General features: G+C 47.6%; 2 non-coding genes and 1 pseudogene across 2 annotated transcripts; all 3 read right to left on the bottom strand.

Annotated features, from left to right (window-relative positions):
* Nucleotides 1-1,332: 1,332 nt before the first annotated feature.
* Nucleotides 1,333-1,521, bottom strand: LOC119168782 (U2 spliceosomal RNA). Its single transcript, XR_005109475.2, has one exon. It is a non-coding gene; the product is annotated as a U2 spliceosomal RNA (small nuclear RNA).
* Nucleotides 1,522-2,908: 1,387 nt separating this feature from the next.
* LOC119168776 (U2 spliceosomal RNA) lies at nt 2,909-3,086 on the bottom strand (annotated as a pseudogene).
* Nucleotides 3,087-11,653: 8,567 nt separating this feature from the next.
* On the bottom strand, nt 11,654-11,842 carry LOC119168769 (U2 spliceosomal RNA). Its single transcript, XR_005109470.2, has one exon. It is a non-coding gene; the product is annotated as a U2 spliceosomal RNA (small nuclear RNA).
* Nucleotides 11,843-23,203: the final 11,361 nt, after the last annotated feature.

The following is a 23,203-nucleotide window of genomic DNA, read 5'->3' as shown; positions in this document are numbered from 1 at the left end:
GCGTGGTTGTACAAATGCAAACGTGCAGCAACGTGTCGCCATATTCAGAGATTATACTGCCGCACTACGATACCGCTGATCCACAGCTTCGTCACTGCGCTCGATTGTATTGCTTGTTATTGTTGACCTTCACTTGTGGCGCAAAATCATTGTGGGGGATTGGCCGCTTTGGTGTCCTGCTTTTTCAACTTCTACATATTCGGCTTAGTGAAGCTGTGAGGAATAACCAGAGGGTACACAAACAAAGCACAACAAAGCACGCCCGGGTCATTATCTCACAAGTCCTGGTTTCCACACACGCTTCAGGTACGTGCACCATGCGTCCATAAGTATAGTGCACAGTTCTCTTACTACTTGCAAACTGGCCGTTCAATTCAGGCAGCATTCGTAGATGTTCGTTGTAATTAAGGAGAACCAACAACGGATGAGTTGGTATGCTCGAGATAATGTCCACACGTGTAGTGTGTGATCAACAAGGCGATGGCCGAGGGCGCCAGCGAGGTAACCAACCACATGGCAACAAGTTTCAGCTACCGCTGGCAGAAGCTGGGACCGAGGTCGTTGGACACAAGAAGAGCACACGGACGCGTGCACGTCGGGGCTTTGCCGCTCCGCCGCGCTGCAGGTGTGTGCGGGGTGCGTCCTCTGCTGTTCTTTGCGATTTACTTTTGTGATAAAGAAAAGTGTACATGTGAAGACGTCGCGAGATTTGATTGATTGATATGTGGGGTTTAACGTCTCAAAACCACCATTTGATTATGAGAGACGCCGTAGTGGAGCGCTCCGGAAATTTCGACCACCTGGGAAGACGTCGTGAGAGCACACGCATTCACGGTAAGACGTCTCGTGAAAACGTGAAATAAAAATGCCTTCGCTTGTCACAGCAACTGTAAACAGAAAAACCAACACGCAATAGAAGCTGTTTCAATTTTCTTCTGAAATACGCAAACTCCAAAAGTGGACTAGCTAAACAAGGCTGTTTTGTCACATACACACTTTCGAATTTCTTTGAAACAGTAATAACAAACTACTCATTATCTTTATTACTTGGGATGTGGAAAAAAGCTTGGACTGTGTATGCGTTAACAAAAAAAGAGGCTCCCGAATATAAATTTACCATACAAAGATTTACTTTCCCAAAGCGATTGTAAGTGTGAACACAGCTAGCGCACTTCCACAAGCGGGCCAAAGGCGGCGAATAGCGCGTACACTGGGGCGGCGTGACACCAAGGCTTGGGATAGTCGCCGCACCCTCGTGGTTTACCCATATATCTTCGGTGAATCCGGACACGTCGTTTTTATTAAAAATAGTGTTTCACTAATCCCTGCAGGTGCAAGTAAGCCGATACCGGAGATAGTACAATACCGGGCCAACCCGTCGCGGTGGTGAAGGAAGATTCAAGAACTGCGCCGCCTTGGAAAAACAAGTTTATTATCTTGGATACAAATAGAATCCGTATCTCATACTAAGCTAGTAAGAACAGATACTGATTATCAAAAGAGGCAACACATAGAAAGAATAGTAGGCTCGGCCTTGCTGGCCCGACCAAAGGCCGCCCAGACCTTCTGGGACCAGGAGCCCTGACCTCAAGTGTGTAGCGCCCTACCGGCTGCCCCAGCGTCTACCCTTCCTCGCCTAAGGGCTTGGCCAGTCGCATGGCGTAGAGCCACGGAGGAGCTGCTTTGGCAGAGGCCGGAAGAACAGGGGCTGAGCAGCACGTCTACCCAGGTTCCGCGAACCGCGAGCAAAGTCGGGACTGTACTCTTTGGGAACCACCCGGCAGCTAAGCAAGCGGCTCATGAACACAAAGATCAATTTAGTGGTGTAGTGGGACGAACCTATAACCAACTGCGGGGCGTCACTCTCCCGCTGCCGCACCCCAAAGTGAGACTGCTCAGGAAATCCCAATGGCGCAGACCATCTTGGGTCCAAAGACACCAGATAGCCCTGCTGAATAGGCCAGGCGTTCAGGTGTGGAAAAGCATAGAGCCATAGAAGCAGTACCTAACCTCCGGACAGAGGAAGAACAGGTAAATGGCGGTGCAACAGATCAATTAGCTCCCTAAGGAGCGCGTCTTCAACGCAGCGCAAGTGCCAGAAGGAAGGGAAAAAGAGAAGAGAGTGGAAAAAGGAAAAGTGGTCCCCCCTCATGGGGAAGGGGCATCAAAGCCTGGCCCCAGGGCCAAGCACACTTAATCACGAGGGGTAGCTCGGATTGCGTGTCAGACCGAAGCTCGGACCCAGGTCGTGGCACACAAGAAGAGTGCACGGACACGAGCACGTCGGGGCTTTGCCGCTCCACCACGCTGCAGGTGCTTATGGGTTGCGTCCTCTGCTGTTCCTTGTGATTTTATTTTGTGATGGGGAACAGTGTACCTGTGTATACGCTGTGAGAGCACATGCTTTCAGGGTAAGACATCTCGTGAAGACGTGAATTATAAATGCCTTCGCTTGTCAATGCAACTGTAAACAGAAACACACACACGCAATAGATGCAGTTTTATTTTTCTTCTCAAATGCGCAAACTCCAAAAGTGGAAATAGCATAACGAGGCTGTTTTGTCACATACACACTTTTAGACCTCCTTTCAAACAGTAATATCAAACTACTCATTATCTTTGATAACTGGGATCTTGAAAAAAACTTTTATATGTAATAGTTTACAGAAAAAGAGGCCCCCGAATATAAATTTACCGCACAAAGATTTACTTTCCCAAAGCAATTGTAAGTGTGAACACAGCTAGCGCACTTCCACACATGGACGAAAGATGGCGAATACCGCGTCATCTGGGGCAGCGTGACCCCAAGGCTTCGGATAGTCGCTGCACCCCCGCGTTTTGGCCCAATATCCTTCGTGAATACGGACACGTCGTTTTTATGGAGAATAGTGTTGTACTCACCCCCGCAGAAAGAGTGGCAAATCCCGGAGATAGTGCAACACCGGGCCAACCCGTTGCGGAGTTGAAACAAGCTTCAAGCACTGCTCCGCATAGCAAAATAAGTTTATTATATTGGATACAAATAGAATTCGCATCACATATTAAGTAATAAGAACAGAAAATGCTTATCAAAAGAGGCAAACATAGAGGGGGTGGTAGTCTCGGCCTTGGTGGACCGCCAGAAGGCCGCCCGGACCTTCCGGGACCAAAAGGCCTGACCCCAAAGGTGCAGGGCGCTACTGGTTACCCCAGCGTCCACCCTTCCTCGCCTAAGGGTTTGGTCAGTCGCCATGGCGTAGAGCCACGGAGGAGCTGCCTTGGCAGAGGCTGGAAGAACAGGGGCTGAGCAGCCCGTCCACCCAGGGTCCGGGAACCATGAGCCTAGTCGGGAATATCCTCTTGGGTGACCACGCGCCAGCTGAGCAAGGACCCCCTGAACACACAGATCAATACAGCGGTGTAGTGGGGCGAACCTCTAAGTCACCGCGGGGCGTCACTCCCCCGCTGCCACACCCCAAAGTGAGACTATCCAGGAAATCCCAAAGGCACTGACCATCGTGGGTCCAAAGACACCAGACAGCCCTGCTAAATAGGCCAGGCGTTCATGTGTAGAACAGCATCGAGCCATAGAAGCAGGAGCTAACCTCAGGACAAGGGAACAACAGGTAAACTGCGGTGCAACTGATCAGTTAGCTCCCGAAGGAGTGCGTCTTGGACGCAGCGCACATGCCAGAAGGAAGGGGAAAGTAGAAGAGAGTGTGAAAGGAAGAGTGAAAAAAGTGGCCGCCCCTCAAGGGGAGGGAGCATCAAAGCCCGGCTCAAGGCCAAGCATATGTAATCTCGAAGGGTTGGACTAGACTTTGATCTTAGCCAAAAGGCCGAGAAGCAACGTTGATCTTAGCCAAAAGGCCGAGAAGCGCTCTGTCCGCTTGATGTTTCTTGTTTCGCTTACAAACATGTTAAATCTAAAACTTTCTTTTCCCAGATGTCGAAGCTATGCTTTCTTGTTTGCACGTGGATTCTCGATTATGCCCATGATGTCACAATGAAAAATCGCCGGCGCACATTATCAGGCACGTAACGAGAGATGCTACAGCACTTCATTTTAAACTTATCCAAGGTCTATGTTTCAAACTCTTGCATCAAAGCCTGCAGAAAAAATGACTACCAAATGCGATTACGTCACACTTTTAACATAACTTTTTCGATGGCTGCCCAAGCAACGCCTCTGCAAAGACGACCACAATCATCGGCGAAAAGGTGCTGCTGTTGGCTTCTTTAGCGCACGCAACATATGCCTTGTCAGTTCCGACAATGCGGAACACCGCACCTTAGTCAACGACAGTCCTGCTGTGAAATGCAGACCCTCGAACCGTGCGAAATGTCTACAGCGTGTGTTATGTTGGCCAAAGGAGGGTCATGGGGCGCAGTGTAACAATGTGAGTGTGCGAAACACCACTGCAATGTTGCGCAAGCGTTCTGACAGCAGGATCTGCCTTTGGTATGAAATATGCAGTTTCGCGGATTCCGAGTGGTAGGAGGGTTATGGTGGCGTGTACGAGGCGCCAGCTTGACGCTTCGTCAATCGAGCCCGGCAAGAGGCGGTAGAAGGCGGTCGTCACGTGGTCGTGGATATTGGTGAAGTATTCGCCTGCGCTTCTCGTCGAATGCCGTTAAGTAAGTGTGAGTAGACTCGTGACAGATCGTCTTCAGGAAACGCGTCATAGCACAAATGCAACCGTGCGGCAACGTGTCGCCATATTCGGAGATTATATTGCCACACTACGATACCGCTGCTCGACTGCTTTCCGGGTCGACTGCTCGACTCCTTTGTCACTGCGCTGGGTAATATTCCTTGTTTTTCCCGCAGGGGCGACTGCGCAAGTAGACGTTTGGTGTGTAGCGACACCACGGACCCGAGCTAACGGGGGCGGGGGGGTTAGACCTCTCCCACGCCTTGTCGTGCATAACTTTGTTGTGTCCGGGGAAAAGAGGATCCTTCGGGTTGAGCTGACGCTGGAAGATTGGACCTTTAAGGCCCCCCGGCAGAGACAACACACCACTTTGGCCCGGCTTCACGTAGACGGCACCCCTGGGCTAATTTACCCAGGGGAAATCGGTAGTCGCCTTTTCCTGTCTCTCCCTCTCCCCTGATCTTCGCCTTTTTTCTCTTTCAATCTTTCCTGTCATCTCCTCACTTCTGTTTACTTCCATCCTTCAGGCGGCAAGAGTTAACCTTGGGTAGTTACTCAACCTTAGGTAGTTATATTCGGTTATCGCGGCGATGCATGGCTGGCGTCTCCAAGTGTTTACTATTATACCTTGTAGCGTCCCCTTGTTCGGCTCGGTGGTGGGTGGCCGCCATCGCCGCCGATTTTTAAACAATCTGTATGGCTAACTTTTTCCCCTCTTCTGATCGCCACCCGAAAAAGTGGCGCACCAAAGACCCGTTCCTCCTTTCAAAACCAAAGCAGTCTTTTCCTAAGTTTCATGTCATACATAGCCAGAAAGAAAACAAAACAGTCCGAGCTATCTCACCTTTTCTTGTCTCAAAAACACTCACAGATTGTCGGTCCAGGATATCGTGTAACCAAGTTGGGAAGCGGCGACCTCCTTTTTGAGGTTCGCTACAAGCTGCAATATGGGGATGGGGGGAGCATTTGGGGATGCCTAGTTTTTCTAGGCCCCCACAGGTCCTTGAACACAGTCCACGGTGTCATCTCTGATGACGACCTTCTTGGATTATCAGAGAGTGAATTATTGGAAGGCTGGCAAGACCACCATGTAGTGAAGGTTCAAAGAATGGTAATACGACGAGAGAAAAAAGAAACACCAACGAAACATATAATTATCACCTTTGGTACTAGCGATTTACCCGTTTCAATCGAAACCGGCTACTACAAGCTTCGAGTCAGGCCCTACATACCAAATCCCCGTAGGTGTTTCAAATGTCAGTGCTTTGGACACGGTTCGCATAACTGCAGAGCGCGCGCGACTTGCGCAAACTGTTCTCTAACGAACAGCCATCGGACAATTGTAGTGCTGCAGAGTGCTATGCAAATTGCGAAGGAGACCATCCCGCCTACTAACGAACGTGCCCATCCAGGAAAAAGAAAAAAAACAAATTCTTCAACTCAAGGTTAAATTCAATCTGTCTTTTCAAGAGGCGCGCTAGCGCTTCTCGCTCCATAACAAGCACTTTCCTTTTTTTGCAGGTGTGACGCGTCAGCGCACCGCGCCACATCTTTCCGCGTCTGCTAATGTCACCCGAATTGTGACTACGGTCACGGCGTCTCCACCCAAGGCTGGAGTAGCCTGTGCTGCTCCGCCTCCTGCCAAACAGGCTCAGCCGACTTCAGAGTCGGCCGGACCCCAGACCACTGGACCTGCAGTTGCGTCCGAAATTTCTGTGAATGTGCCTGCTCATCAAGCACCATCCGCCACCTCGCAGGAGGTGATGGATACAAGTCCCACTCCTCCAGTTCCTCAGACGCCGAAGTATAGGCACAACTCTTTGGAGCACGCCCAGAAAGAAAAACGTCTAATCACAAGGCCCCAAAAGGCCCTGTAACCTGAAGTGACACTTCTTGTAAACACAGCACCACACATCTTTAAAATGACACGTATAATACAGCAAAATGTGAGAGGCCTACTGAGAAACTTCGACGATATCCAAGAACTTTTCCACAAACATACACCAAAAGTGCTGTGTGTGCAAGAAACACCTAAAATCAAGACAAACTAACTTTCTTCGAAATTACGTTATCTTTCAAAAAGACCGAGATGATGCTGTCGCCTCATCCGGTGGTGTTGCCATAATTGTTAATCAAAGAACAGCCTGTACACTTTTACCATTCAGACATCCCTGGAAGCAGTAGCTGTCCAAGCTGTCATCAACAAATTGGTAACGATTTGCAGTATATATATACGGCCATACCATCAACTGACTAAACACGAGTTTCAGTCGCTGATAGCAGAACTTCCAGAGCCGTATCTCGTCCTAGGGGACTTTAATGCTCATAGTAGCCTGTGAGGTGACTCTCACTGCGACGCGCTAGGTCGCCTGATTGAACAGTTCCTTTTTTTTCTCCGGTGCTTGCCTTTTGAATCGGAGAGAGCCAACATAATACAAAATTGCTTACAATACGTACTCAGCCATTGACCTCAGCATAACATCCCCATCACTCCTGCCTCTCCCTAAATGGAAAGTCATTAATAATTCATACGGCAGTGACCACTTTTCTATCGTTATCAGCATATCACTAACAAATATATGTCCTGCACAGGCTCCCAAATGGCTCACCGACCAAGCCCATTGAGAACAGGATGAAAAAATGATTCTCCTAACTTGGACTGACATGGAGGGGTTAAGCGTAGAAGCTGCTGTGAGCTACCTGACAGCATTTTTTATTGCTGCTGCAACTAAATGTATACCAAAAGCATGTGGACCGTAAGGCAAACGACGAGTTCCATGGTGGAATATTGAGTGCCGTAACGCGCAAAGATCAAAATAAGGCATGGAAGTTGCTTAGAGACTCGCCAACAGCCGAGAATCTTATAAACATTTAGAAGATCAAGTAGCAAGGAAGGAGGGTGCGCCGACAGGCGAGAAGAGAAAGTTGGCATAAATTCTCATCAGGCATTAATTCATACACAGATGAGGCGAGAGTCTGAAACATGGTTAGTAAGGTAGCAGGACAACAAGAACACACACTTCCTCTAGTGAACACACAAAGGGAGAGCTTGGAAGAGCAGGCAAACACTCTTGGGGCGCACTTCCAGCAGGTCTCCAGCTCATCACACTATTGTAAAACGTTCCAACGATACAAAACCAGAATATATAACAGAGATTATAGCGCGAACCCACAACACATAAGACATACAATGAGCATTTCTGTTTGACTGAACTACACGCCTCACTTACCTGCTGCAATAAATCTACCCCCGGCCTAGACTGTGTGCCATACTAAATGCTAAACACCTGCCCACTTAAACCCAGAAAGCTCTCCGCTGTCTGTACAATGCGATATGGTCTTCCGGCCAGCTACCCTCAGCCTGGAAGGTAGCTATCGTTATCCCAATTTTAAAAGAAGGCAAGTACCCGGCCACAGTTTCCAGCTACAGGCCAATAGCGTTAACCAGCTGTCTTTGCGAAGTCTTTGAGAAAATGAATAACAGGCGCCTGATGCACTTCCTTGAAATAATGGCGTACTTGACCCATACCAGTGTAGGTTTCGAGAGGCTCGGTCCACCACTGACCACCTTGTCCGTATCGAGGCACAGATTCGCGACGCTTTTGTTCATAAGCAATTTTTTCTTTCTGTCTTCCTCGATATAGAAAAAGCATACGACACTTCATGACAGTTTGGCATATTGCGAGACCTGTCACATTTAGGTGTGTGGGGTAGAATGCTGACAATTATCGAAAGCTACCTGTCCAACCGTGCATTCCGTGTCCGAGTTGGCACTGTCTTATCTCGAGTATTTGTCCAAGAAACAGGAGTGCCACAAGAAGGTGTATTGAGCTGCACACTTTTCATAGTTAAAATGAATTCCTTGCACCTGTGTCTCCCACGCAATATTCTTTACTGCATATATGTCAATGATGTGCAGATTGGTTACAAATCGTGCAACATCTCAATGCACCAATGTCAAGTTCAACTTGGGTTGAACAAGATATCTCAATGGACAAATGAGAATGGTTTTATACTCAATGCGCAAAAGAGCACTTGTGTGTTGCTCAGCCGAAAGAGGGGCCTCCATCCTGACCCCGACATTGATCTGCATGGTCAACCTCTGTCAGTGAAGACCGAGCACAAGTTTCTTAGTCTCATATTAGACACTAAACTAACCTTCATCCCACACATCAAGTATTTAAAGGACAGGTGCTTTAAACAATGAACATTTTAAAAGTGTTTTCATGCACTACAAGGGGCAGTGACATGAAATGTCTAGTGAATTTATATAAAAGCCTTAAACGCACACGCCTAGATTACGTTGCTATATTCTATCAGTTGGCAACACCATCAGCCACGAAGATTTTTGACCCCGTCCCTTATCTAGGCATTCGCCTCTCTACGGGTGCTTTCGTACTAGCCCTGAGGAGAGCTTGTACGTGGATTCGAATGAATGGTCGCTCCACCTACAAAGATATTTCCTGTCCTTTTTGTACTCTTTGAAGGTGAAGGCAGACGAGAAACATCCTTCTCATTTCTCAAATAATGATTTGTCTTGTTCTGGCTTGTTCGAGAACCATTCTTCGTTTAGGCAGCCCTACGCGCTCCGTGTAAGGGGCCTGACCGAAGAAACAGGTGTGCCTCTTCTCGAGCACAGTTTGATGGCTCCTGCAACATATCTGCCACCGTGACATTGGCAGCTTATAGACTGGGATGTCTCTTTTGTTGAAGTCACAAAGCACACACCACTTGCACACATACATACTTCCTAGAATCACAACATAAATACACATGTCCTGAGTTCTTTAATGACGCGTCAAAGTCAAACACTGCTGCGTCATATGCATTGGTAGCCCAATCCTTTACCGAGGACAGCGTTCTTCATCCTGATACAAGCATTTTCACCAGAGAAGCTTACACAATACTGGTTGTCGTAAAACACATCAAACAGATGAAGTTACGAAAGGCAGTAATAGACACAGATTTGCTAAGCGTGTTCAAAGCCCTGAAAACTCCTAAAAAAACACAAGAACGCCGTGCTAGTGTCACTTTACTCATTTCTATGCACACCATACACATGAAAGCAGCATGTCGTTGTCTGCTGGGTTCCAGGGCATCGTGAGATACAAGGGAACGTATTGGCCGACAAGCTGGCTGCTTTCGCCAATGACACCACTCGCAATGCATCAATACCAGTCTCTGCACTTGATATAAAACCATTCTAAAACAAAAGCTCAGTGTGTATTGGCGGAGCACATTGGATAAACACACAGGCAATAAATAAACTGCATGCTATTAAGCCGCTTTAGGTTATTAGCCGCCACTATCAAAATCACGACGCACAGAAGTAACACTGACAAGGCTTAGAAGAGGACATACATACTTTACACATTCATATCTTTTGTCTACCGGCAATCCACCGTATTGTGAGAGATATGGAGAACCACCTACGGTCCTTCACATACTCGTCCAGTGCAATGAGCTTGGTGATCTGAGGAAAAAGCATTTTTACTGCCCTACCGAGAGCAGCTCCCACTACACCCTGGGATGCTTATCGGTAGGAATCCACTTTTTAAACTGCAATAACTTTTCACGTTCTTAAAAGATGTTCATAGCTTTCACCTCAAATTTCGAGGTTCTCCAAAGCACGAAATTTGTAACGTGGTCGTGGCGGCGGTGACTACATCTCCTCTATGATAATATTATCATGACGGTTTGTCTTCTATTTCACAGAACATATCTCACACCACTGCCATGCTTTTATTACTTCCATGTTTTAACCCGTAATAGCGCGAGGAATTTTAAGGCCTCTTCACAGCCGCGCATCTAATCATTGTTCACATCTCTAGACTATTGAAACGGCGCTCTGTGGCCATCAATTGGCCCTTGCGCCTATAAAAAGCACTCATCATCATCGCACTCATAATCATTCCTTGTTTTTGTTGACTTCCTTTGTGGCTGACAACCACTGTGGGGGATAGAGCGCTTTGTAGTTCTGCTTCTTTCCCTGCTACATCTTCAGCTGTTTGAAGCCGCGAAGAGTATTGAGAGGGTACAGAAGCAAAGCATAACAAAGCACGCCCGGGTCCTTATCTCACACGTCCTGGGTTCCACTGTGCTTCAGGTACTTGCGTCGTGCGTCTGTATGTACAGGCCACGGTTCCCTTGCTACTTCCTGCCGCTGGCCGTTTCAATCAGGTGAGCATGCGAAGATGTTTGTTGTAATTAACGAGAACGCATGACGGATGAGTTGGTATGCTCAAGATGATGTCAAGACGTGTAGAGTTTGATCAACAAGGCGATGGCAGAGGGCGCCAGCGAGGTAACTAACTGCATGGCAATGACTTACAGCTACCGCTGATGGAAGCTGGGACCCAGGTCGTTGCACACAAGAGCACCCGGACGCGCGCACGTTGGGACTTTGCGGCTCCACCGTGCTGCAGGTGCGTGTGGGTTGCGTCCTCTGCTGTTCCTCGCGATTTTATTTTGTGATAGGGAACAGTGTACATGCGAAGACGTCATGGACACACACGCCTTCGTGGTAAGAGGTCTCGTGAAGACGTGATATGAAAATGCCTTCGCTTGTCACTGCGACTGTAAACAAAAGCGCCAACACGCAAGAGAAGCTGTTTTATTTTTTTCTGACATGCGCAAACTCCAAAAATAGAAATAGATAAACAAGCCTGCTTTGTCACGTACATACTTTTAGATTCCTTTGAAACAGTAAAACAAACTACTCGTTATGTTTATAAATGCGATGTTGAAAAAAACATGAATATTGTATGCATTAACAGAAAAAAAGGGCTGCCCAATATAAATTTTCGACACAAAGACCTACTTTCTCAAAGCAATTGTAATGTGAGCACACATAGCGCACTTCCACACGCGGGCGAAAGGCGGCGAATAGCGCGTACATTGGGGCGGCGTGACACCAAGGCTTGGGATAGTCGCCGCACCCTCGTGGTTTACCCATATATCTTCAGTGAATCCGGACACGTCGTTTTTATTAAAAATAGTGTTTCACTAATCCCTGCAGGTGCAAGTGAGCCGATCCCGGAGATAGTACAATACCGGGCCAACCCGTCGCGGTGGTGAAGAAAGCTTCAAGAACTGCGCCGCCTTGGAAAAACAAGTTTATTATCTTGGATACAAATAGAATCCGTATCTCATACTAAGCTAGTAAGAAGAGATACTGATTATCAAAAGAGGCAACACATAGAAAGAATGGTAGGCTCGGCCTTGCTGGCCCGACCAAAGGCCGCCCAGACCTTCTGGGACCAGGAGCCCTGACCTCAAGTGTGTAGCGCCCTACCGGCTGCCCCAGCGTCTACCCTTCCTCGCCTAAGGGCTTGGCCAGTCGCATGGCGTAGAGCGACGGAGGAGCTGCCTTGGCAGAGGCCGGAAGAACAGGGTCTGAGCAGCACGTCAACCCAGGTTCCGCGAACCGCGAGCTAAGTCGGGACTGTACTCTTTGGGGACCACCCGGCAGCTAAGCAAGCGGCCCATGAACACAAAGATCAATTTAGTGGTGTAGTGGGACGAACCTATAACCAACTGCGGGGCGTCACTCTCCCGCTGCCGCACCCCAAAGTGAGACTGCTCAGGAAATCCCAATGGCGCAGACCATCTTGGGTCCAAAGACACCAGATAGCCCTGCTGAATAGGCCAGGCGTTCAGGTGTGGAAAAGCATAGAGCCATAGAAGCAGTACCTAACCTCAGGACAGGCGAAGAACAGGTAAATGGCGGCGCAACTGATCAGTTAGCTCCCGAAGGAGCGCGTCTTGGACGCAGCGCAAGTGCAAGAAGGAAGGAAAAAAGGAGAGAGTAGAAAAGGAAGAGTGGAAAAAGTGGTCCCCCCCAAGGGGAGGGGGCATCAAACCCCGGCCACAGGGCCAAGCACATGTAATCACGAGGGGTAGAACTACACTTTGATTTTAGTCAAAGGCCGAGAAGTGATCTTATCCAAAAGGCCGAGAAGCGCTCTGTATTTGTGATGTATTTGATGTATTTGCTTGATGTATTTGCTTCGCTTAAAAACATGTTAAAACAGAAACTTTATTTTCCAAGACGTCGCAGCCATGCTTCCTTGCTTGCACGCGGACACTCGATTTCGCCCATGACGTCACAATGAATTCTTGAGAGCGCATATTATGTATCGGGCACGTCACGAGAGATGCTACAGCTCTCTTTTTAAAAACTTATGCAAAGTCTACGTTTCAAACTCGTGCACCAAAGCCTGGAGGGGAAAAATGACTGTACCAAATGCAATTACGTCACCCATCCAACATGACTTCTACGATGGCTGTTTAAGATGCGCCTCTGCAAAGGCGACCACAATCATTAGAGAAAACGTGCTTCCGTTGGCTTCTACAGTGCGCGCAACATATGCCTTGCAAGTTCCGATGTGGCGAAACATCGCCCAGGAGTCGACGACGGTCCTGCCGTGAAATGCAGACCCGCGAATCTGTGCGAATTATCTACAGTGTGTGTTGTTATACTAGTCATAAGAGAGTCGTGTGGCGTAGCGTAACAATGTGAGTGTGCGAAACGCCACTGCGATGTCGTGCAAGCGTTCCGACTGCAGGCTTTTCTTTTGGTCTAAAATGTCCAGGTTTGCGGATTCCGAGGCGTAGAAGTGATTTGGCGGCGTGTACAAGGCGCCAGCGTGGCGCTCCGTTGATCGATCTCGGCAAGAGGTTGTAGAAGGTGGTCGTGAAGAGGTCGCGGAAATCAGTAGAGAAGTACTCGCCTGCGCTTTTCGACAAATGCCGTTGAGTATGGTGCGAGTAGACTCGTGAAAGACCGTTTTCGCGAGAGGGGTCGTTGCACAAATGCAACCCTGCGGCAGCGTGTCGCCATATTGAGGGATTATATTGCCGTACTACGATACCGCTGATCCACTGCTTCTTCACTGCGCTCGATAGTATTGCTTGTTATTGTTGACCTTCACTTGTGGCTCACACCCATTTTGGGGGATTGAGCGCTTTGTTGTTCTGCTTCTTCGCTTTCTACATCTTCAGCATTGTGAAGCTGCGAGGATTAATGAAAGGGTACAGAAGCAAAGCACAACAAAGCGCGCCCGGGATGTTATCTGAGATGTCCCGGGTTCCAGTGCGCTTTATGTACGTGCGTGATGCGTCCGTATGTATAATGCAGAGTTTCCTTGCTACTTCCGGCAACTGGCCGTTTCAATCACGTGAGCATGCAAGGATGTTCATTTTAAATAATGAAAACGATTGACGGATGAGTTGATATTCTTACAGGGAAACGTATATTTGCAGATATTTACGACGTTTACATGCGACGACAATGCCTGGCCCACTGGCGTGCTGGGACTTGTCTCTATCCACTTCGTAGTCTTTTCTTTCAGGCAGAGACCCTCTACCGCTTTAAGCCACAATCCCACTAGTGCCTTGTGGCACTACCGCGTGGCCTTAAAGCGCCGACCCGGCGCTTGTCACGAAAGGGATGTGTTGGGTGACACATAAGGCTTCAGTCTTACGACGTGCACAACAGTAGATGATGGTGGCATTGAGTGCGCTTCATCGACGACTCACTTTATCTCGCAGGTTAGGTTTGTGATCTTGCGTAGGAGTTTTTACGGTCCGTCATAACGAAATAAAAGTTTTCCTGAGAGGGCAACGTGCCCTTGTGGACCCCATGTGAAGACATGGGGTCCACAAGGGCACGAGTGAACCTGGTGCATACGAAACTTCGCGGTGGTGACAATTGTATTGATCTTTCTGTGAGGCTTGAGAAAGTATGAGCCGTTCTCGGGCAATCTGTCGTGCTGCGTCGGCTCGCTTTATAGCATCGCGGACGTATGTGACAGGGAAGCTTGAACCAGCGGGAAGGAGTGTATCAAGAGGCAGAGAGGGTTCACGTCCATAAAGAAGGAAGATCGGGGAATAGCTAGCGGTGTCATGTCTGGAGGAGTTGTAAGCGAAGGTGACGTAGGGTAACGTGGTGTTCCAGTCACGGTGGTCTGGAGAAACATACATTGATAGCATGTAGGTGATAGTGCGATTCAGGTGCTCTGTAAGTCCATTAGTTTGTGGAGGGATGCCATTGTGAACTTGTGGTTCGTGGAAGAGGAACGTACGATATCCTAGATGACGCGAGGTAAAAAGTATCGGCCTTTGTCAGTAACGAGCTGCCGAGGAGCGCCGTTATGCAATATGACGTCATGCAGTAGAAAGTCGGCGACATAGGTAGCGCAGATGGTTGGAAGAGCGCGGGTGATCGCGTAACGTGACGCGTAGTCAGTCGCCAGGGGAACCCATTTGTTCCCGGATGCGGAAGTGAGAAAAGGCCCAAGAAGGTCGAGTCCTGCGCGGTAGAATGGTTCAGCAGGTATCTCAATAGGGTTAAGAATGGCAGCTGGAATGAATGTTGGTCGTTTTCGACGTTGACGAAGGTCGCAGCTGGCGACATACTTTTGCGCAGAGCGGCATAGGCGTGGCCAGAAAAAACGGTGCCGGACGCGATCATAAATGCGAGTTGCTCCCAGGTGACCAGCGGCAGGTTCATTGTGAAGCTGTCAGAGAATATCTACACGCAAATGGTAAGGCACGAATAGAAAGCGGTCAGGACCATTAGGGCGCATGCTGTGGTGGCAGATAACGCCCTCATGAAGGAAATACAAGCTCAGAGAAGTTGGTGGAGTAGCGGAACTCAGGCTTTGTATGATGGGAAGTAAACCGGGTAGCGGCGCTGCTCAGAAGCGATATCAAGAAAGTCTGATATTGATAAGACACAAGCCTCGGTGGCTCTGTGGCGTCTGGTGGATTTACTGGATACCGTGACAGGCGGTCGGCACGTTGATGAAGGTGACCAGATTTATACACGACCGAGGAGGTGCATTCCTGGAGGCGGAGAGACCAACCACCGAGACGTTCCGTGGGATGCTTGAGCGAGGAAAGCCAGCAGAATGCATGATGATCAGTTACAGCAGTAAAACTGTGGCCGAACAGGTACGGGCGAAATTTAGTGACAGCCCAAACAAGAGCAAGCACTCTCTTTCGGTGATGGAATAGTTACTCTCGGCAGGGGATAAAAGGCGGCTGGCATAGGCCATGACAATATCACGTCCATGCTGACACTGACCTAAAACAGCATCAATTCTGTGGCCAGTCGCAGCCGTACGAACTTCTGTCGGGGCAGTATGATCTAAGTGGGCTAATATTGACGTAGTCGTGAGGGCTGCAATGAGCGCCGAAAATGCAGCATATTGAGGCGAATTCAAGTAAATGGGACGTCTCTTTTAAGAAGCTCGGTGAGAGGCCGTGGAATATCAGCGAAATTTTGGATGAAGTGGTGAAAACAGGAGCTCAAACAAAAGAAGCACCGGACATCCTTAGGAGAAGAGGGTACGGGAAACTTGGTCACTGCGCGAATTTTGTCCGGATCGGGCTGTACCCCAGATGCGTTAACGAGGTGACAAAGTACAGTTATTTCGCGACGGCCGAAACGGCATTTGGAGGAGTTCAGCTGGACAGAAACGTAGGGGAATACTTTGAGAATACTGGACAGTTGCTCAAGATGGCTTGCAAACGTCGGTGAAAAAAGAATTATGACATCTAAGTAGCATAAGCAAGTGGACCAATTGAAGCCACGCAGAAGGGAATTCATCATGCACTTAAAGGTGGCCGGTACATTATAAAGCCCAAACGGCATTACCTTAAATTGGTATAACTAATGGGGGGTTACAAATGCTGTTTTTCTCGGTCCCATGGGTCAACAGCGATCTGCCAATAACCAGATTGAAGGTCAACGGACGAAAAAAGTTTTGCGCCATGAATGCAGTCAAGGGAGTCATCTATTTTTGGTAATAGGTAAACGTCTTTCTTAGTGACCTTGTTGAGATGTCTATAGTCAACGCAAAACCGCCATGTGTTGTCCTTCTTCTTGACAAGCACGACCGGGGATGCTCCAGACTAGATGAGTGTTTGACGTCACATTTGGCGAGCGTTTTCTCGACCTCTTTCTGGATGACAGAGCATTCGGCGGCGGAGACACGGTAAGGGGGCGATGAATTGGGTTAGCATCGCCTGTATTGATGTGATGGGTCACAACTGATGTCTGGCCTAAAGGGCGGTTGTCAATGTCGAATATGTCCGCATAGGATGTCAAAAGACGGTGCAGGTGTTGTGCTTCGTAGGGCAAAAGATCTGGCACTATCATTTGGGCAATGTCAATGTTTGACAGGTTGGGCGCAGTGAACAAGTTGACGTGCGGAGTAGGTTGCTGAGCCGACAGTTCAGAAATGTCACACTCTTGCAACGACTACATGACGCCTAGTTTAATATCAGCAGGCAGCACGTGCGCGGAGAAACCATTGCTCAAAAGGGACAAATGGGTCTGGTTGTGGCATACTCTCACCACGGTGTGCGGGACAGCAATGGAATGCTTTAGCACAACATCGGTAATAGGTGAAACGACATATTAACCGTCGCGCACAGGCGGATCACACACGAGCTGCACGTAAGTCGCGGCTTGCGGTGGAAGATGCAGGAACTCGGTGGCACAAAGGCGACTTTGACCATCACGGGCAACAGTGGCGTCAAAAGGCAGTTCCAACTGAAGAAGACCCGTCGAGCAGTTGATAAGGGCGGAGGGCGCAGAGGGAAAGTCGAGACCAAGAATCACGTCATGTGGGCACTGCTGAAGCACGGTGAACAATACGACAGTCTGGCGCCCAGCAATACACACGTGAGAGGCGCACATGCCGGAAACGGTAAATGTGCTTCCATGGGCAAGCGTTCATCATCAACATCAGCCTGACTACGTTCACTGCAGGACAAAGGCCTCTCCCATGTTCCGCCAGTTAACCCGGTCCTCGGCTTGCTGCTGCCAATTTATACCCGCAAACTTCTTAATATCATCTGCCCACCTAACATTCTGTCTCCTCCTAACCCTCTTCCCTTCTCTGGGAATTCAGTCAGTTACCCCTAATGACCAGCGGTTATCCTGTCTACGCGCTACATGCCCGGCCCATGTCCATTTCCTCTTCTTTATTTCAACTATGATATCCTTAACCTCCGTTTGTCCCCTAATCCACTCTGCTCTCTTGTCTCTTAAGGTTACACCTACCATTTTTCTTTCCATTGCTCGCTGCGTCGTCCTCAATTTAAGCTGAACCCAGAAGTCTCCAGGTTTCTGCTCCATAGCTAAGTACCGGCAAGATACAGCTGTTATATACCTTCCTCTTGAGGGATAGTGGCAATCTACCTGTCATGATTTGAGAGTGCTTGGCGAATGTGCTCCACCCCATTCTTATTCTTCTAGTTACTGCAATCTCGTGGTTCGGCTCTGCGGTTATTACCTGCCCTAAGTAGACATAGTCTTTTACAACTTCAAGTGCACTATTACCTATCTCGAAGCGCTGCTCCTTTCCGAGGTTGTTGTACATTACTTTCGTTTTCTGCAGATTATTTTAAGACCGACCTTTCTTCTCTACTTGTCTAACTCCGTAATCATAAGTTGCAATTCGTCCCCTGCGTTACTCAGCAAGGCAGTGTCGTCGGCGAAGCGCAGGTTACTAAGGTATTCTCAATTACCTCTTATCCCTAACTGTTCCCTTTCTAGGCTTCTGAAAACCTCCTGTAAGCACACGGTAAATAGCATTGGGGAGATCGTGTCCCCTTGCCTTACACTCTTCTTGATTGGTATTCTGTCGCTTTATTTATGAAGCACTATGGTAGCAGTTGATCCCTTGTAGATTTCTTCCAGAATGATTATATATACTTCATCTACGCCCTGATTCCGCAGTGTCTGCATGACGGCTGATATTTCTACTGGATCAAACACCTTCTCGTAATCCATGAAGGCTATGTATAGTGGTTGGTTATACTCTGAGCATTTCTCTATTACTTGATTGATAGTATGAATGTGGTCAATCGTTGAGTAGCCTGTTCGAAATCCTGCTTGTTCCTTTGGTTGATTGAATTCTAATGTTTTGTTTACTCTGTTAGCAATTACCTTTGTAAATAGCTTGTATACTGTAGAGAGCAAGCTGATCGGCCTGCAATTTTTCAAGTCCTTGTCATCTCCTTTTTTATGTATTAAGATGATGTTAGCGTTCTTCCATGACTCTGGTACCCTTCCCGTCAGGAGACACCTCGTAAACAGGGTGGCTAGTTTTTCTAACACAATCTGTCCTCAATCTTTCAGCAGATCTGATGTTACCTGATCCTCACCAGCAGCTTTGCCTGTTTGCATGCTCCCCAAAGCTTTTCTGACTTCTTCTATCATTACTGGTGGGGTGTCATCTGGGTTACTGCTAGGTCTTATCGTATTAAGGTCGTGGTTGTCTCGGCTACTGTACAGATTTCTGTAAAGCTCCTCCGCTATTTTAACTATCCTATCCATATTGGTAGTTATTTTGCCCTATTTGTCCCTTAGTGCATACATCCGACTTTTGCCTATCCCAAGTTTCCTCTTCACTGCTTTGACGCTTCCTCCGTTTTTCAGAGCGTGTTCAATTCTCTCCATGTTATACCTTCTTACATCGCATACCTTACGTCTATTAATCAACTTCGAAAGCTGTGCCAGTTCTATTTTGTCTGTTGTACTTGACACTTTCATGATTTGACGCTTCTTAATTAGGTTCTTCGTTTCCTGGGAAAGCTTGCCCGTGTTCTGTCTAACTACCCGGCCTCCAACTTCCACGGCACACTCCTTAATGATACTCGTCAGATTATCATTCATTGTATATACGCTAAGGTTGGTTTCCTCACTAAGAGCCGAGTACCTGTTCTGCAGCGACACTCTGAATTTCTGTGCTTTCCTTCTCAGTGCTGATCGCTCGGCAGAGCGACGGTCCAACGCTTCCCAAGAAGCTATGGACACAACGGCCAGTCAAACGGCGCGTGCAGCGCTGAAGGAGCGGCGAGTTTCTCTCGACCGCTCCAAAAAAGACAAAAGACAAATTACAGGGCCTCCAAAAAGCCCTGTAAGATAAGTTTCGTTTTCCATAACCTGAAAGGTTATGGTACCATTCTGTTTTGACTTTAGTATCATAGGCATGTCACTGAGGTTTTATTGCCAACAAATCAATTCTTACTCCATTTTTCTGCTTAAGTTCACTGCCCGAAATGGCTTTTCTCCTCCATTGGAATTGTAGAGGACTCATTCAAAACATAGGTGACATAAAAGATTTGCTAAGTAGTCTCTCTCCAATGGCTATGTGCTTTCAGGAGACCAATCTGGGAGAAAAACACACCAACTTCCTCAGAGGTTTTACCGTAGTACGTCGCGATCGCATCCACGCTAGCCGGTTGTCCGGTGGCGTGGCTATTGTCGTCAAAGTGGAATTGCAGTGAGAGAGATCACCATCAACAGTCACATCGAGGCCGTAGCCGTCACCATTTTAGCTCACAAAACTATTACCATATGTTCCATTTATATCCCCCCACAACCGCATTTTTCAATTAAAGATATAGAGCATATTTAAGACCAACTGCCTGAACCGCTTGTTATCGCCGGGGATTTTAATGCGCACGGAATGCTTTGGGGAAGCAGTACAACTGACACCAGAGGACAAAGCCTCGAAGATTTTATTCTGAACAATGACGTATGTCTTTTATATACTGGTAGCGTCACCTACTGCTCCCCAAGCACAGGAGCCACTAGCTGCTTAGATCTAGCGCTGTGCTCACCTTCGCTCTTTTGCGAACTAAAGTGGAGCGTGATAGATAATGTCTACGGCAGTGACCATATGCCCGCTCTCATAAAATTAACACAAACCCTCCCCACCACTCAATCCCGACCACCGCGTTGGAAACTACATCTGGCAGACTGGCCACTGTTCACTGAAAAAGCTGCCCTAGAAAAAGAGATGCTTGATGGCCTAAGCATAGAGGAAATGAACGAGACACTCACCGCCTGCATACTTGTGGCAGCCGAACAAACTATACCACAATCCTCCGGCATTATAAAGAAAAAACTTACACCCTGGTGGACAAAAGAGTGCACACAAGCTAAAAAAATGCAACAAAAGGAGTAGGGCATTTTTCGTAAACATCCTACAGGAGAGAACCTTATAGCATTTAAAAAGGCGAGAGCAAAGGCAAGATTTATTCGCAGGCAGGCTGAAAAACTCTCGTGGAAAAAGTACATTTCATCCATCAACAGCTCCATCACATCTAAAAGATTGTGGGATCAGGTGCACAAGTTTACCGGCAACTACAGTTCATATACCATCCCCATTCTCTCAACCCCTGGCATCCAGACAACTTTAGGCGAACAGGCAGACCTACTATCGCAGCACTTTTGGCTATTTCGAGCTCAGCAAACTATTCGGCAGCTTTCCTAAAACATAAACAATCTACAGAAAAGCAAAAGCTTCCTATTACAGGTTATGATGATGATATATGGTGTTTTTTGGCGCAAGGGCCATTTGATGGCCAAAGAGCACCAGTTCATGCGACAAGGAATGTGGACAATGATTGTGATTAGCGGCTGTATAAGGACCATAAAATTCCTCGCGGTAAAGCGGGTAAAAACATACAAGTAATAAAATCATGACCATGCCGTGAAAGGTGTGTGTGGTGTGGATAGATAACAGAAGATGGTGATAATAAAAAACGATGGTGTATATGTATGGCATTAGCACAAGTGCCTCACTGGTTCATATTCTTGCGTGCAAGGGCCGTGAGGCAAGTGCTTTCCTGTGTAGCCACCGCAGCAAAAACCTCCCTGGAGAGGTCGTGCTACGGGATGCCCGGGTATATGATATGAAAATTACGAATTTTTTTTAAAAAAGCTAACAATGATTTATGACTAAAAAGCGGTTCCCTACCAACGAACATTGCAGGGTGTAAAGGTATATGTTGTCGGTAGGGTAATGGAAAACGCTGTTTTCTTATAGTTTCTAAGTGTTTACACTGGATTAATACGTGAAGGACGGTTATTGGTTCACCACATCTGTCACACAATGGTGGATCGCCACCAGACAAAAGATAAGTGTGTGTCGTGTATATGTGTCTTATCCTGAGTCTCGTTTGTATAACCTCTGTATGACGCGATTTTGATACTGGCAGCCAATGACCAAGGTGTGGCTTAATAATGTGTAGTTTGTTTTGTGCGTGTGTATCCCACTTGCTCTGCCAGCAGTTCCTGATGTTTCGTTTGAGAGACGGCTTAAGATCAAGGGCCGTGATTAATATGGGTGTAGGGCCAGTGCTTTTGGGGACGGATGCTGCAAGCTGATCCGCCCTCACATTGCCTTGGATTTCACGGTGCCCTGGCACCCAGCACACTACAACATGTTGTTTTAGTGTGTAGAGTGTGCACAAAATGGAGTAAAGTGAGACAAGGACCTGGTTTTTTTTTGTTTTTTAAGACTGTGCAGACCCATTACCACACTGAGGGAGTCTGTATAAATTACTGCTTTTTGTATTTGTACTTGTTTGATGTGTTTAGCTGCCACAAGTATCGCGTAAGCTTCTGCTGTGAAAATACTCGTGCCTGGATGTAGAGGGCTAGCATCCGAAAAGGATGGGCCGACAGCAGCGTAGGACACAGAGGAGTCGGACTTGGAAGCATCTGTAAAGAACTCAGGACGTGTGTATTTGTGTTGAAGTTCAAGGAAGTATGTTCGGATATGGGCAATAGGCGCATTTTTTGTAACTTCTAGAAAGGACACATCGCAGTCTATAGTCTGCCATTGCCACGGTGGCGGATATGCTACAGGAGCCATTAAACTGTGTTCTAGTGAGACTCCAGTTTCCTCGGCTACACTTTTCAGGCGAACTGAGAAGGGCTGCCTGATCGAAGGCCTGTTTTGAAACAGAAATGAGCTCGACAAATCAGTAGTAGAGTATGAGGGGTGCTTTTTATCTGATTTCACCTTAAGGAAATAAACGAAAGACATATAAGTTCTCTGCAGGTGAAGCGACCACTCATTTGACTCAACATAAAGGCTTTCTACGGGGCTGGTGCGAAAAGCACCTGTAGAAAAGCGGATGCCCAAATGGTGCACGGGGTCCAGCATCTTCAAAGCACTTTAAGTTGCAGACTGATAAACATCGGCCCCATAATCTAAGCGGGTGTGAATGAGGCTTCGATACAGATTTATGAGGCATTGCCTATCACTACCCCAAGTAGTACGTGACAGCACTTTTATAACATTCATGGCTTTTAGACATTTTATTTATAATTCTTGATGTGCGGAACGAAGGTCAGCTTGTTGTCCAAGATTAAGCCTAAAAATTTATGTTCGGCTTTGACGGACAGACGTTGCCCGTTCAGTCGAATATCAGGTTCAGAGTGCATGCCTCTCTTTCGAGAGTACAAGAGACACGTGCTTTTTTGTGGGTTAAGTCGAAATCCGTTTTTATCTGCCCATTTGAAGACCTTGTTTAAGCCCAGCTGATTCTGTCGCTCACACATTGCCAAAATGCATGACTTGAAGCCGAGCTGAACGTCGTCGACATATGTACAATAGGACATATTGCGGGGGATGGACAAGTGCAGAGAATTCATTTTGATAATAAAAAGTGTGCAACTAAGCACACCACCTTGTGGCACGCCTGTTTCCTGGACAAATGTTTGGGAGAGAACACTGCCCACACGGACACGGAAT

The sequence above is a fragment of the Rhipicephalus microplus genome, chromosome 6 (assembly GCF_043290135.1).
Source record: "Rhipicephalus microplus isolate Deutch F79 chromosome 6, USDA_Rmic, whole genome shotgun sequence".
Taxonomy (NCBI): Eukaryota; Metazoa; Arthropoda; class Arachnida; order Ixodida; family Ixodidae; genus Rhipicephalus; species Rhipicephalus microplus.
Note: the sequence above shows the minus strand (reverse complement) of the source record. Positions and strands in the feature narration are given on the sequence as shown.